Here is a 16,248-nt window from a genome sequence, read left to right as displayed (position 1 = left end):
ATATTGAAGAATTTTACTGGCTAATTATTTGTGTGGTGAATACAAAGATTTGGAAAACAAGATGCAAAATAATTATAGACCAAATTAATATAAGTGCTGACATTGTTTTTAAACAGATTGTTTGTCACTTAAGACGGTTGCGAACTGAAGATCTTAAAGCTAAGAAAAAATTTCCATGGTCGATACTTAAGTTGTAAAAATTTGTATGTAATAGATTTTATGTTTTGTATGTGTTATTGCTGTGTTCTGTATCTTGTTCTGATTGTAATGTAATGATAATAACTTTGTTCTGAAAATCATGTCTTAATAAAGATCATATTTAAAAAGGAAAACCGGTGGTAAGACTAGGGCTAAAGCCAAGACTCGTTCATCCCGTGCCGGCCTTCAGTTCCCCGTGGGCCGTGTTCACAGACTGCTACGTAAGGGTAATTACGCCCACCGTGTGGGAGCTGGAGCTCCTGTCTACTTGGCTGCCGTGCTGGAGTATCTGACCGCTGAGATCCTCGAGTTGGCTGGTAACGCCGCCAGAGATAACAAGAAGTCTCGTATCATTCCTCGTCATCTGCAGTTGGCCGTGCGTAACGACGAGGAGTTGAACAGACTGTTTGGAGGTGTAACCATCGCTCAGGGCGGTGTGCTGCCTAACATCCAGGCTGTTCTGTTACCCAAGAAGACCGAGAAAGCAGCCAAGGCCAAGTAAAGTCACTCTCGTGTTCTAACCAAAAGGCTCTTTTAAGAGCCACCCATTTCCACAGAAAAAGTGCAATTTCTCCAGATAATGTGTAAACAAAACAGATATAATATCGTTTCATAGGCTCACACGGCATAAAACACATGATTTATGACACGGTAAAATTAACAAATTAATATGTACAATTTATTTTTTCTCTATTTATACATATGTCCCTATATACATACATTATATGTATACATAAGTGAAGTTTTATATCACTTGCAGAAGCAAAACCAACAATACAGACAATTAAAAGTGGTGCAACAAACGTGTTTGTGTAATACACATGGAACAAAAATAACAATAATGCTAATAATAACAACAATAATAATAAGCAAAATGAACGAAATATTCAATATATTTTTTTAAAAGGTATATACTTTAAATGCGATTGTAGGCTGTGTTTTAAAAGCACAAAGAAATAAAGGAAAGTATTATAAGTCCCGCCAACAGCATGGAGGAAATACTGTGTTTCTGAAACGAGGCAGCGGCAGAACGCCGACCAGTCAGCGACATTTGACGTAAGCACGTTCGTCTATTGAGAAAAGTGCTTCATCAAGACGCCCAATGAGCGCGGAGCGGCTCTGGTGCTTAAAAAGAGCGTGTTGGGCGGGCTGACATATTCTGTTCTACAGTTGGTGAAGTGCAGAGTTCCAGAGTTATAGCAGGTTATACCAGAGTTCCAGTTCTAGGTGAGCTGCCGGCACGGTACCTCATGCGGTCTTTCCCAATCCGCTCCCTCCTCACTAACACTCCACTACAGAGGGACCCTCCACGTGAACGCGCAAACGGAGGCGGAGTGAAGAGGGGGAGTGAGTAGGGAGCGGATTGAGATTGGGGGGATTGGGCTCCCGGACGGCACTTAATGTTTACATTCCGTTTCTGCTCTCCACGCTAGCCTGCAAAATGACCACAGCAAAAGTTAAGTTGATGTTCTCAGATTGAGCTCCCTGATGTGTGTCTCATGAATTAGTTTATATTATTATTAGGGCTGTCGTTAATCGCGGTAATTAAAGCGTTACAATTTTTAATCGCGATAAAAAAAAAAAAATCGAGATTAAAAAATTTTTAATCAAACTATTTTTATTGAGCTGTTTGTGTCACGTAAATTTGCGTCTCTGTGGTAATTTTTGTTTCTTAAAAGTGCATGAAGCAGAACTCTGATGAACAGAACTTCTGATAGCTTCCATACACACTCGCTCCCTGCGCACCTATAGTACACTTAACATTCTTAAAGGGCCAGACACTAGATGTGTAATTCACATTACATGACAGGTGAGAGGAAACATTTTTAAGGAAAAATAGTTCTTGTGTGAATTACAAGGGCAGGAAAAACTACAGCAGATACAGAAGGTGCACCGGGGCCCATGGCAGGGGGGCCTCCACGACATTAACCACTCACCTCACTACCATTGGCTGCACTCGCCAGGTCCTTATTATTATATTACAATATTTTTGTTAAGTAAAATTAAAATAACTAAAACTGTGCAGTAAAAATACCAGAGGCAGAAATTTGGACTTGAAGTGTAATTTCTGAGTGAGTACTTTTAATTCATTCTGATCAGCTTTCAGCATATGCAATTTGTTGAGGTGGCCAAACTTTTTTTTTTGCACTGGGGCCCATGAGCTCCTAGTTACACCACTGGTGTTGCATCTAGAAATAATTTATATTATGAGCGCCTGTTTTCAGTGGCAGGGTTATGGACAGGTAAAGATCCTCACTTTGACCAGTTCATGTGAACAGACTTATTTTAAATAACTGGCTGAAAGATGGTAACTGTCAACATCTACATTTCAGCAGCAGTATTATACACATTTTGCACTTACGGCTGATATCTTGTGGACTGTTACAGTTTTTGTGGACAGTTGGTTGTTCAACAGTATTTGAAAAACATTTTTAAATGGTATCTTTTGTTGAGTTTTTATTACACAATACTTACTCTGACCTTTTTGAATCCTGCACTTGAAAAATGACCCAAAGTATAAAAAAAAACTAATACTAGAACTAATAAAAACTAAACTAAAACTAAGCATTAAAAAAATAATAAAAACTAAAAAGAACTAGCAAACCCACTACAAAAACTTATTAAAACTAACTAAATTAGAGAGAAAAAAGTCACAACGAAATAAAACTAAACTATTATGAAAAATCCAAAACTATTATAACCTTGATTCCTACATGTAATACATTAATGAATTCATTGTGAATATGCACAAGTTCATTTTGTCTAATGTAAGTGCTGGAGAAGGTACAGAATGTAGTCGAGTTAAAGTAGAGATATCCAAGGTAAAATATGACTCCAGTAAAATAAGTAAAAAAAAAAACAAAAAAAAAACATTACAACGGTTCTCTACGGGAGTGTCACCACTCTGTTCTCTCTACCGCTCTGGATACACTTAAAATATCGTCTCGTTATTATTGTTAGGATTGAAGTTTTGTTTAAGCTGAGAGTGTAATGGTCAACTATTATCATTAAACAGCATTAAGTGGCTTCATTTATATGCATTCTGACACACACACACACACACACACACACACACACACACACACACAATTCAACAGGGCTTCTATGCAACCCTAAACCCTATTACAAAGTACTATAATCACCATATTTGTCGCATTTTTTAATATTGTACACTTAGGTGGGACAGATAGCCATTAGAGACATGACAATGTAGCCCAAAAAATAACCCATACTAGGATATGAGACAGAGTGGGAGAATAGAGCAGTGTATGATAAAGAATTCATATTAGGTAAAAGTAGTGAAATTGTAGTGAAATTGAAATAAAACAATCAAATAGCTTTAGAAACCTTTCAGTGCTTGTGAAAGTAGCATTAGAGACACGTTAGGATAAAAAAATATACATCTAAAACACCTGCAGTGGTGTAGGACGAGGTGTAGGGTGAATAAAACATGAAGGTAAAATTGTGTTTAGGAATGTGTAATATATAAATGGACGCTTGTGTTTGTTGAGAGAGAGAGAGTAAAAAATGTAAGTAAAATAGGTGGATATGTCTCACCTGGACTGCTAGAGTCATTAATGTTATGTTAAATTGGGTGTTAGGGTCATGAATGAGTGATTAACTAAATAAACAATGAATACATTAAACAAATAAATACATAAAAATTGAGTAAATACGTTTTCAGATTCTTCTGTGCTGAACAATACTGACTTATAAAGTCTTTATATGTGACATCTGTGTTAAAAATGTGTTTGTATATTTCACTATATTGTGAGAAATGGGAAGTTATAAGTCATATTCTGCTAAAGCATAACGTTTCATAAACATATTTCAAAGTCAGACTCATCTTGGTTAAAGTGAAAGTGATCTTAGCTGTGTATCAATAAAATCCAAATAAGTGAAATAAGACATTGTATGTGTCGGTGTTAGCTGTGTTAAAGCTATTTCTGAGTTAAACATTAAAAAGTGCATCTTTATAAAAGAGATTTATCAGATAAATAACTAAAATAGACTTGAATCTGTTTTGTGAGTGTTAGAAAGATCAGTAGAATGTTAATGTTGGAGCCATGTGTTGTTTTAGAAATATGTCAGTATATGTGAACTTAAAACTGATACGGTGATGTTCTGTAGATCTTACAGCACAAATATGTAGAACTAACTGAAATGAATGTTAGTTTATTAAAATATTCTTCTTATTATCATTATTATTATAAATTGTTATGTTTATATTTTTCTTCCATTTCTGCTACATGACAGTTAAGCACCCTGGACTCGATCTAGTCCTGCTTGGTAGCTGTGTTTTACTTCGCACTAAACAGAGTAACAGAACAAAAACATGCCAGTAAAGAAGAGGGAGCAGTAAATTGCAGCTTGGAAAAAAAAAGGAATAATAATCAGTAATTATTATTCAGAATAATGTATCACTATCAATAATAAAACACTATTCTAGGTACTCAACACAGGGTACTTAGAGGCATCTTAGGACAGACATATTGTAAAATATTAACTGTAAATAATCATAATTACTCATAATAATCCATTTGTTTTTAATATTATAGTTGTTGTCGTAATAATAGTATTATTGGTGATGGTAGTAGTAGTAGTAGTAACATAATATAACTAGTTACTTATAATGTTATGGAAAACCAATAGACAATTAGTGAGCGTGGCTCCCATCTGGTGGCCAAAATGTGACAACACACAAACAACATGTCATGTAGCTGTTACGTTCATACATTTACATTTTCAGCATTTAGCAGACGCTTTTATCCAAAGCGACTTACAGTACTGTGACAGTATACAATCTAAGCAATCGAGGGTTAAGGGCCTTGCTCAAGGGCCCAACAGTGGCAACCTGGCAGTGGTGGGGCTTGAACCGGCAACCTTCTGATTACTGGTCCAGTACCTTAACCACTAGGCTACAACTGCCCTACAACTGTATATGTGTTTTCTTTTATGTATGTATTTTTTTATGTATTTGTGTGTGTGTGTGTGTGTGTGTGTGTGTGTGTATAAATACATTTTACTCAAACACACACAGATACTACTAAGAAACAACAGTGCTGTAAGAACTGGTGACAAACATACACAATACACAACACAGAATTGCAGGACTGCAGTCTGAGTCCAACACTGTTTAATATCTACATAAATGATTCTCTATGCAGCTGCACCTAGACCTGTTGGAGCAGTACAGCCAGAACTTGGCCCTAGCAGTACATCTGAAGAAAACAAACCTAGATGTCAGGAACACATGGCACCAGTTTACCATGGTCAGCACTGCTCTGGAGCACACAATGTAGTACACTTACCTTGTTACCTTGATTTTAGTCCTAAGGAAAACACCGACCATTTGGCAATATTGTTTCCTACTGTCATGCTTATAGAGCTACTCAAATCTGAATCTACATACTACACAAACAACAGTGGTCAGAAACTGAGCATCATGTTAGGAGAGGAGAAGGAGAGCAGCACTGAAACAGCACAGTATGTATCTGCCTCCAACAATCTGAGAGACACGGACTGATACACCCGAACAGAGGAACAGTCTGAATTAACCCACAAAGAGAAAATGTTCCATATATACATGTTTTATTTTGTATATTCATAGTTTTTTTAATGCTTTGGCAATACTTTTAGTACTACAACAGTCACGCTAATAAAGCTCTTTGATTAAAATAGAAAGAGAAAAAACAGATACAGAGATAAAGATTTTTTTTTTTTTTTTATTGTTGTATGGTTATTTATAATTAATATATATATGTATATATTACTATTAGTAGTAGTGGGTTTTTTTTCTCTGTTGTATTTGTTCTTGTTTTAGGCCAGCAATCCTGTGATTTTTTTTAATTTTTGCTCTTCTTCTTCTTCTTCTGTTATTATGACCATCATCATCATCATCATTAAACATGGACATATAGTCCAATGACAATTTGTCACACATGAGGCACAAGAAAACAGATAGTTTAATATCTGCAAATGATACGTAAAGACTAAAAGCCATCAGTATAAGCTGCGCGGCATTGTGTCTAAATAAAACAATTGAACAACGCTTGCTCAGAATGCATATAAATGGGGCCACTTAATGCTGTTTAATGATAATAGTTGACCATTACACTGTCAGCTTAAACAAAACTTAAATCCTAACAATAATAACGGGACGATGTTTTAAGTGTATCGAGAGCGGTAGAGAGAACAGAGTGGCGACTCTCCCGTAGGGAACCGTTGTACATTTTCAACCCATAGAGCCACATTCATTTCCACTACTTAGCAAACATTTTCAGTGATTTCATGACAAATCTTTAGTTATTTAATCCACAACAAAACATAAAATTAAATAAGGAATATTTAAGCACCACTTTTCAGTTTAAGCACCACAAACATGACATGATATAATATTTGTGATGGTTATCCTGATGACCTGTATGAATCTCATGAATAATTGATGACATTTGTACCTTAATTACTAAAATAATTAATATATTGCTCCTGCATTAAGGCATACATTAGCAGTGGTGGACAGTAACTAAGTAAATGTAACTAGTTGGGTGAGTTTTTACTTTAACTCAACCACATTTGGTAGTGAAATGTCTTACTTTTTTCTCCACTACATTCTGAACAATCTGTGGTTCCTTTTGGTTTATGTGTGAATGAAAACGTAACATTGTCAAAATAAAGGAAGCGTGAAGCGATCACACCAATCAGTGTTTTGTTCTTATGATAATTTTAATAAACATTAGTGTCAGATTAATGAATGACACTCGAGTCTTTTCACCTAAAATGAGTTGATTCATCAAGAGTCTTTTTACAGAAATGATAATGAAACATTAGAGCCATAATAAATCATGTTACTTTTACCTTCATACATTTGTACATTTGAAGGTAAATACTTTGGTACTTTTACTCAAGTGGAGGTAAAGAGTATTTTTTTTTTAATTCATTCATGTATTACATGTAGGAATCTATTATTAATCACTCATGAAATAAGAGATGAATTAATGCTATTTCCTGTACCTGCACTATAATGTTTCTGGTACAGTAGTGTGTTTATGAATCTGTTCATTCAGTGCAGGTAAACCTTATGAATCCAGCCACATGGCTTAGTGTTTAGCCAAAATTATTATTATTATTAATCCTCAGGAAAGTGAAGGGAGGTTAGTTTATGCAAAAAAACAACTCCTATGCAAAAAAAACCTCTTTAATCTCTGTACTGTATATTGTCTCTACTACTTAATGTCATTGCATTATGTATTGTGTGCTAATATAATGTACTATGTGTTAACAAGAACGACCTATTAAAAAGTCTTTATAAACATCAATCTTCAGGCAGTTGAATATACCCAGAAATTGTACACATTTTTATTATTTACCGTTTAATATTTCATTCACTGCTGCCGGTCCCATATGAGAACATGACAGCGCGGATCTATCTGGAACTATTGAAGGGGCACATGAACCACGTGACCGCGTGGCGGCGAGATCAAGGAGTGTCGCAACTCTCTCTACAGCTCCGAGTGCGTCACACTATCTTAGTACAGTGAGATTTTATTATGTATGTTATCCTAAACTCACCACATAGTGGCAGTAAGGGCCCAAAAACAGTAATATATTAATAAATAAATAAAAGGTAGAGAGTCAAGTATTATAAACATGTGAGGCTATCTAGATAAAGTGGGTATAACATATTCCGATCTAATATTTAAAAAGAGGAAAATTCTCTTATCTTGATAAGATGGGTGGCTCTTAAAAGAGCCGTTGGTTTGCCAGAGCGACTAAGGCGCTTTACTTGGAGCTGGTGTACTTGGTGACGGCCTTGGTACCCTCGGACACGGCGTGCTTGGCCAGCTCACCGGGAAGCAGCAGGCGCACGGCGGTCTGGATCTCCCTGGAGGTGATGGTGGAGCGCTTGTTGTAGTGAGCCAGACGAGAGGACTCACCAGCGATACGCTCGAAAATGTCGTTAACGAAGGAGTTCATGATGCCCATAGCCTTGGAGGAGATCCCGGTATCAGGGTGGACCTGTTTCAGGACCTTGTACACGTAGATAGCGTAGCTCTCCTTCCTGGCCTTTCTGCGCTTCTTGCCTCCTTTGCCGGCGGTCTTGGTGACGGTTTTCTTGGAGCCCTTCTTGGGCGCGGCCTTCGGGTTTTTAAATAAACTTTATTGTACAAATTTATATCACATTACAAATATCATTTACATCATACACGTACAGCAATATTACATTAATTGATACATTTCATGTAATAATACAAATATTTACATTTTCTTTTAGAATTAATTAAACTCGAACACTATTTGTCTAAAGTCCATTAAAAAGGTCCCATGGAATTGTCATGCGTTTAGATTTCATTTTACATTTTTTCATGCATTTTAATTTGGCCATACATTGTTTAACTACATCTTCACAATCAATATACACATTTTCAGTTGTCATTTTACATCGAGTTTTCCATATTTGATTCACCACTACAGCAATCACAATCCAATACAAAAGTCTTTTCCCACATAGTTTATCAAGGTTAAAGCCACCATAAATGACGTTTTTCCTAGACAGTTCTATATCTAATCCCAAGTCCTTAATACAATTCCAAATTTCTCTGGAGCGTTGACAGTCTACTAGTAAATGCCCAACTGTTTCGTTTTCGTTGCAATTTGGCATTGGACATAAGTTAGTTTTAACAAAACAACTCCACTTTACTACTGCTCTCACCGGTAATCTAAGGCTGACAACCACATTGTATCTTTCATTTTTCTAGATATTATTTTATTTTGTAATAAATCTATAAGATTTTCATTTTCCTCTTTTGTGCAGTCTTTAAACTGTATCATACCATTATATGTGTAATTCGCAATTTCTTTATGAATTATTTTATTGGACTGCGTGACCCAATTTATTTCCAAAAGTCTATATTTTTCGACAAAGTCGCCATATAACAGTTTATAGTAGGGGACATCTTTCCTTTTCTTCCCTCTTAGTTTGGCCCATTCATCAGTATTCCCTAACCAAGCTGCTTTTCGAGCTAAGCTTAAACTAATATGTTTGCAATAATTAATTTTAAGCTTTATTCCAAAATTAGTTGCTTCTAGTCCTCCATTCTTTTTAGCTTTATATAGGAATTCTCTTTTAACTATTTCGAAGTTTCTACCCCATATTGTTCTGATACAAATTTTGTTCAATTTTGTTATTATATTTTGCGTTGGTGGAAATACAATGGATAGAAACAATACTTTTGCTAATATAAAGACATTAATTAAATTTATTTTTGCTTCATAACTTGTTTTCCAATTCATTAATTTGTTGGACTCTTCAGTAATTTCTAATATTTTCTTATTCCAATTTTTATCTAATGCATTTTCATTGCTTATTTGTATACCAAGTACTGTGATTTCATCTTTTACTTGTATACTAAGACTTGGTTTACTCTTTGGGTCACCAATCCATACTGCTTCTGTTTTATTTTGATTCAAAACTGCTCCAGATACTTTCTCATAATTTAAAAAGTGATCATTGATTCTATCTAATTCTCTTTGGTTTTTTATGAACAAAGTTATGTCATCTGCGTAAGCTGATATTATACATCTGTTCATTTGATTGTTAACCTGAACCCCTGATAACATTTGATCTTTTTTAATTTTGAACAACAGAGGGCTAATCGCTATCACATATAAAGCTGCACTTAGTGGACATCCTTGCTTAACTCCCGTGTATATATCAAAACTTTCAGTCAGGTTCCCATTCACATTTACTCTTACTTTTGATTCTTTATATAACAGTTTAACCATATTTATAAATTCATCAGGAAACCCATACCATTGCAATACTCTCCACAGATAGTCTCTTGATAGAAAGTCGAATGCTCTTTTTTGGTCCAATGCAATCATGAAAAACCCAGGTACATTAAGGCCTTTGCATGTAATAATTTCTCTAATAATACATAAGTTATCCCACATGTTTCTCCCTTTAATTGCACATGTTTGCTCTTGTTCGATAATAGAATTTAAAATTACCTGCAACCTGTTCATTAAAATTTTTGCAAAGATTTTATATTCCACATTCATTAGTTATTTGTCTCCAATTACTTAAATCATATTCATCACCTTTTTTAAAGATTAATGTTACTATACCTTCATAAAAACTATCGTACATGTCCATTGTTTCTATTCCATGGTTAAAAACTGATGTAAGTAAATCAGACAAATCATCAGACAATAACAAATAAAATTCAGCAGGAAAACCGTCGGAACCTGGAGATTTTCCTTTGTTTAACGAAGCGATAGCTTTACTAACTTCTTCTTTGGTGATTTTCCCAACAATTTCCTTAAAGCTTACATTTATACCTTGGATCGTTTCTCCTAAGAAATTATTTACATCACTCTCATTAGTGCTTGTTTTTTTATACATTTCTTTAAATGATTTAACAATTTCATCAGCTATTTCTTTTCCATTGGTTACTATTGAGTTATTTCCTGTCCGTATTCCTTTAACATTTTTTGTTTCTTTACGTTCTTTATATTTCTTAATAAGATTATGTATATTACAATCAGTATTCTCAGGCCCTTCATAGCCACACATTACTTTTAAGCTGTTGCGGTAATCGCAGTTCAGTTTATCAATTTTTTCTTTAAGTTCATCTATTTCTGTTAAATCTTGTGGCGTTTTATTCATTTTTGTTTTGTTCTTTATATAATTTGTAAGTAATTCATCATATGTCTGGTTTCTTTTTTGATTTAGTTCTTTACATTTCCTAATCAGCATATTTTTAAGCCTATTTTTTAAGATTTGCCACAATTCAAAATACGATTTAGAGATAACATCTAGATCTTTACATATATTTACCTCCTTTTTTAATTCATCTACGAGTGGTTTATTTTTCAGGCATTTCAAATTTAAAGCGGCCTTCGCTGGTTCGGGCATGATGCTGCTGTTTCCTCTAGAACAAACTGCAAGTGAATGAAAACGCTCTACACGCCCGCTTTATTAACCCTGCATGCTGAGTAAGCCAAGCTGGAACACGTAACTCTGATTGGTCCAAAGTCCTGGGTTTCTATTGGACAGACAACATACCGTTCCACGCCCCCTTCTGCCCCATTCCATGAATCTGTTCTTTGTTGTCTGTTCCCGCTTAATCTGAGGTCAATACATGTTTTAAAACCGAATATAAAATAATCCATAGCAATGTTTTATTAAATTTTATAATATATATATATACATATGTATGTATTTTACACAAAGATCGTGTTAATGATTGTAGTGTAATCTACAGTATGGCTGTACATTGGTAGTATGCAAACACGCCGTATGAAGGCTAAACGAGAGATCTGATAGTAAACGTAATACTAAAATTACTAATGATAATTCCAAGCTTTTAGGGCTACATAAATGAATTGATTAAAAAAATGCATCAGTGAATGTGTTATTTTTACTTATAATGATGCTTTCAAGCTTTTGGGGCTAAACGAGTGATTTGCACATCTACGCATCAGTGAACGTACTACTACTAATAATAACAATATTAATAATAAAGCAGGAGGACTTTCTCTTTTGTAGAAAATATGAGTTAGTTGTGTTAGCGTGGAGGTCTGAACGTTTAACCCCCGAATCCGTACAGGGTGCGTCCCTGGCGTTTCAGAGCAGGACGAGCGTTCACAGCGAGCATGTTATTTCCCTCTACCGGACCTAGTTGAAGACAATGAGGCGGAGTTAAGGAGTGACCGCCCACTGTGACCGCAGCTGCTCGGAGTAGGCCTCATGTAATGCGCGTACAATACGGAAAGACGGTGTGGGAGAATACAGCAGTGTATGATCAAAAAATCATATTAGTTCAAATCAGTACAGTTGTAGTGAATATTGAATTTGAAACAAACAAATAGCTTTAGAAACCTTTCAGTGCTTGTGAAAGTAGCATTAGAGACACGTTATGATAAAAACAAAGAACTAAAACACCTACAGCAGTGTAGGAGGAGGTGTAGGGTAAATAAAACATGAGGGTAAAATTGTGTTGAAATGTGTAATATATAAATGGACAACGCCAGTGTTTTTTTCTAGTTTTTGCAGATGTGTCACTGGCCTAGTACCTTAACCACTAGGCTACAGCTGGCCCTGGATATGTGTCACCTGGACTGCTATAGATGTTTTGTTAAAGTGGGTGTTAGTGGGTGTGATTGAATAACTAAATAAATACATAAACAATGAATACATTAAACAAATAAATACAAAAAAAATGTGTAAAGCAGTGTTTGGATTTGTCTGTGCTGAACAATACTGATTAAAGTCTTTATAAGTGACATCTGTGTTAAAAATGTGTTTGTATATTTCACTGTATTGTGAGAAATGGGAAGTTATAAGTCATATTCTGCTAAAGCATAACGTTTCATAAACATATTTCAAAGTCAGAAACATCTTGATTAAAGTGAAAGTGGTCAAAGCTGTGTATCGATAAAAGCGAAAAATAAGTGAAAGAAGACATTTTATGTTTCAGTGTTAGCTGTGTTAAAGCCATTTCTGAGCTTTAAAAGAATTATTTAAAAAAAATAGACTTGAATCTGTTGTGTAAGTGTAGGAGCCATGTGTTGTTTTAGAAATTTGTCAGTGTATGTGAACTCAAATTAAGTAATTAATTTATTTTCTTTTCTTTTTTATGGGGGGGGGGGGGGGGGGTATTTCCCTCTCAGTTTATGATTTAGGTGTGTGCGAGTGTATCCATCTTCACCGTAATGTGTTCGCAAACAGAACTGTAAGTGCAATAGATAGAAACTGCAATTTCTTAACAAAGACTATTTATTTACTGAAGTCAGAAGTAAAGCCGGTTAAGGTTTACAATTTAAATCCCCATTACGGTACTAAACACCATGAAATACAAGAACGTGAACAATGTACAACATTCAGGTGTGAAGCTTTACTAGCTCAAATACAAAAGCAACAAGGTCTTTTTATAGCTCTTTATGTACTTTTTGGATATCACAAAGCTGGTCTTGACTGCTTCAAAAGACTGAAAAACAGCAAATGAAGTCATTAAGTTCCAAAAGTTATAAAAATAAGATTTTGTGTATTGTTGATGTGAAAACCTACACTTTTTATGCCCACCTGTTTTCGTGAAAGTAAATTAAATAGTGAAATGGTGTTGATGTTTTTACTCTGCCTCCTTCTAATTTCATTGACTGATAGTAAAAAAAGGATTATTTTAGGGTTAGAACTAGCTTGGGGTTATCCTAATTTGGGTTAGATACATGTTGGGGTTATTATAGTTACGGTTAGAAACATGGGGTTATATTAGTTTGAGTTAGAAACATTTTGGGGTTATATTAGTTTGAGTTAGAAACATTTTGGGGTTATATTAGTTTCATTTTCAGTATTTAGCAGACGCTTTTATCCAAAGCGACTTACATTTTGCAGTCTAAGCAATTGAGGGTTAAGGGCCTTGCTCAAGAGCCCAACGGTGGCAGCCTGGCAGTGATGAGGTTTGAACCAGCAACCTTCTGCTTACTAGTCCAGTAGCTTAACCGCTAGGCTACAACTGCCCTTGAGATTCTTTTCTTTTTTTTTTATATCGAAAGTCCCGCCCCCAGTCACTCCACCATGTCTCTAATTGGTTGCAGTAGTGAACAGGCTCGTAACAATATCATATCACTATTTTTTTTTTTACAATTCTTCAAAAGTGCCACAACAAGGCGACATTACAAAGATTTTTGTTTATTATGGTCACAAGATATAATTTTATTGCATTTCTCCAAAACTGCCACAAGAGGGCGACATTACGAGGATTTTTTTTTTTTACCATGGTCGACACATCTCATATTACCATAATTAGTTTTTATAACAAATCTCTAATTTTCCTAATTGGTTGCAGTAAAGAACAGGCTGCAACCAATCAGCAGCCACTTGTACTGCTTATCTCCAGTCATTCCACCATGCCTCTCATTGGTTGCAGTGGAGAAAACGCTGCAACCAATCAGCAGACACTTGTACTGCAATAAAACAGAAAAAGAAAACAACCAAACACAAATACATGAAAACAGAAAAAAAAACGTGTCCCTCAGGCACGTAACCACATCATATCAGTATTTTTTTATTTTGCAATTCTCCAAAAGTGCCACAAGAGGGCGACATTACAAGGATTTTTTTAACAGCATGGTCACATGATCTCATTTTACCATAATATTATATAATAATATATAATGTTAGTTTTTATAATAAATCTCCAAAAGTGATACAAGAAGGCGAAGAAGGCAAATTTTTTTTAACCATAGTCACATGAAAACTGGTGTCCACAAATAATCACAAGGCTAAAATTACAGTGGTCCGTCTACCTGCATGTGCTCATAACATAACCTTGTAGCTGTATTTACTTAACCAGAGCTTTTAAAGAATACACTCTATCTTTGTCTCCTGCTGCTTTTATATTGAAAGTCTCAATTAAATGTCTTTAATTGTTTGCCGTGGACAACTGGCTCGTAACAATATCATATCACTATTTTTTTTGCAATTCTTCAAAAGTGCCACAACAGGGCGACATTACAAAGATTTTTGTTTACCAACATGGTCACATGATCTCATTTTACCACATCATATTACTTTTTAAAACAATTTTCCAAAAGTGCAACAGAAGAGTGACATTTCAATTTATTTTTACCATAGTCACAACAAAACTGGCCACAAATAATCAATTAATCAAATAATAAAAGTAAACACTCTTGCTTTATCTTTAAATTTTCATTTTAAGCATTTAGCAGATGATTTTATATAAAGTGATTTACATTTTGCAGTCTAAGCAATTGAGGGTTAAGGGCCTTGCTCAAGAGCCCAACGGTGGCAGCCTGGCAGTGATGAGGTTTTAACCATCAACCTTCTGCTTACTAGTCCAGTATCTTAACCGCTAGGCTACAACTGCCTTTGACATTCTTTTCTTTCTTTTTTTTTCATATTGAAAGTCCCGCCCCCAGTCACTCCACCATGTCTCTAATTGGTTGCAGTAAAGAACAGGCTCATAACAATATCATATCACTATTTTTTTTTTGCAATTCTTCAAAAGTGCCTTATACGGAGCCCCTTAGGGGTCACTAAGGAAAAAACAATATATGAACAGCAAAATCCGTACCCTCGATATAGTAAACCGTACCCTCAGTTTAGTAATCCGTACCCTCAGTTTAGTAAACCGTACCCTCGGTTTAGTAATCCGTACCCTCGGTTTAGTAAACCGTACCCTCGGTTTAGTAATCCGTACGCACGGTTTAGTAATCCGTACCCTCGGTTTAGTAAACCGTACCCTCGGTTTAGTAATCCGTACCCTCGGTTTAGTAAACCGTACCCTCGGTTTAGTAATCCGTACCCTCGGTTTAGTAAACCGTACCCTCGGTTTAGTAAACCGTACCCTCGGTTTAGTAATCCGTACCCTCGGTTTAGTAAACCGTACCCTCGGTTTAGTAATCCGTACGCACGGTTTAGTAATCCGTACCCTCGGTTTAGTAAACCGTACCCTCGGTTTAGTAATCCGTACCCTCGGTTTAGTAAACCGTACCCTCGGTTTAGTAATCCGTACGCACGGTTTAGTAATCCGTACCCTCGGTTTAGTAAACCGTACCCTCGGTTTAGTAATCCGTACCCTCGGTTTAGTAATCCGTACGCACGGTTTAGTAATCCGTACGCACGGTTTAGTAATCCGTACCCTCGGATTAGTAATCCGTACCCTCGGTTTAGTAAACCGTACCCTCGGTTTAGTAATCCGTACCCTCGGTTTAGTAAACCGTACCCTCGGTTTAGTAATCCGTACGCACGGTTTAGTAATCCGTACCCTCGGTTTAGTAAACCGTACCCTCGGTTTAGTAATCCGTACCCTCGGTTTAGTAATCCGTACCCTCGGTTTAGTAATCCGTACCCTCGGTTTAGTAATCCGTACGCACGGTTTAGTAATCCGTACCCTCGGTTTAGTAATCCGTACCCTCGGTTTAGTAATCCGTACGCACGGTTTAGTAATCCGTACCCTCGGTTTAGTAATCCGTACCCTCGGTTTAGTAAACCGTACCCTCGGTTTAGTAATCCGTACCCTCGGT

This window comes from Trichomycterus rosablanca, chromosome 15, assembly GCF_030014385.1.
Source record: "Trichomycterus rosablanca isolate fTriRos1 chromosome 15, fTriRos1.hap1, whole genome shotgun sequence".
Lineage (NCBI taxonomy): Eukaryota > Metazoa > Chordata > Actinopteri > Siluriformes > Trichomycteridae > Trichomycterus > Trichomycterus rosablanca.
The sequence above is the reverse complement of the archived record's forward strand: the minus strand, read 5'-3'. Positions refer to the sequence as shown.